Here is a 1,069-nt window from a genome sequence, read left to right on the forward strand (position 1 = left end):
ATCGGGCAGGTAGGTTAGAAAATTTAAAAAGGGAAATGGATAGGTTAAAGTTAGATATAGTGGGAATTAGTGAAGTTCGGTGGCAGGAGGAACAAGACTTTTGGTCAGGTGATTACAGGGTTATAAATACAAAATCAAATAGGGGTAATGCAGGAGTAGGTTTAATAATGAATAAAAAAATAGGAGTGCGGGTTAGCTACTACAAACAGCATAGTGAACGCATTATTGTGGCCAAGATAGACACAAAGCCCATGCCTACTACAGTAGTACAAGTTTATATGCCAACTAGCTCTGCAGATGATGAAGAAATTGATGAAATGTATGACGAGATAAAAGAAATTATTCAGGTAGTGAAGGGAGACGAAAATTTAATAGTCATGGGTGACTGGAATTCGTCAGTAGGAAAAGGGAGAGAAGGAAACATAGTAGGTGAATATGGATTGGGGGGAAGAAATGAAAGAGGAAGCCGCCTTGTAGAATTTTGCACAGAGCATAACTTAATCATAGCTAACACTTGGTTCAAGAATCATAAAAGAAGGTTGTATACCTGGAAGAATCCTGGAGATACTAATAGGTATCAGATAGATTATATAATGGTAAGACAGAGATTTAGGAACCAGGTTTTAAATTGTAAGACATTTCCAGGGGCAGATGTGGATTCTGACCACAATCTATTGGTTATGAACTGCAGATTGAAACTGAAGAAACTGCAAAAAGGTGGGAATTTAAGGAGATGGGACCTGGATAAACTGAAAGAACCAGAGGTTGTAGAGAGTTTCAGGCAGAGCATAAGGGAACAATTGACAGGAATGGGGGAAAGAAATACAGTAGAAGAAGAATGGGTAGCTCTGAGGGATGAAGTAGTGAAGGCAGCAGAGGATCAAGTAGGTAAAAAGACGAGGGCTAATAGAAATACTTGGGTAACAGAAGAAATATTGAATTTAATTGATGAAAGGAGAAAATATAAAAATGCAGTAAATGAAGCAGGCAAAAGGGAATACAAACGTCTCAAAAATGAGATCGACAGAAAGTGCAAAATGGCTAAGCAGGGATGGCTAGAGGACAAATG

This window comes from Schistocerca nitens, chromosome 10, assembly GCF_023898315.1.
Source record: "Schistocerca nitens isolate TAMUIC-IGC-003100 chromosome 10, iqSchNite1.1, whole genome shotgun sequence".
In the NCBI taxonomy this organism is placed as follows: Eukaryota; Metazoa; Arthropoda; class Insecta; order Orthoptera; family Acrididae; genus Schistocerca; species Schistocerca nitens.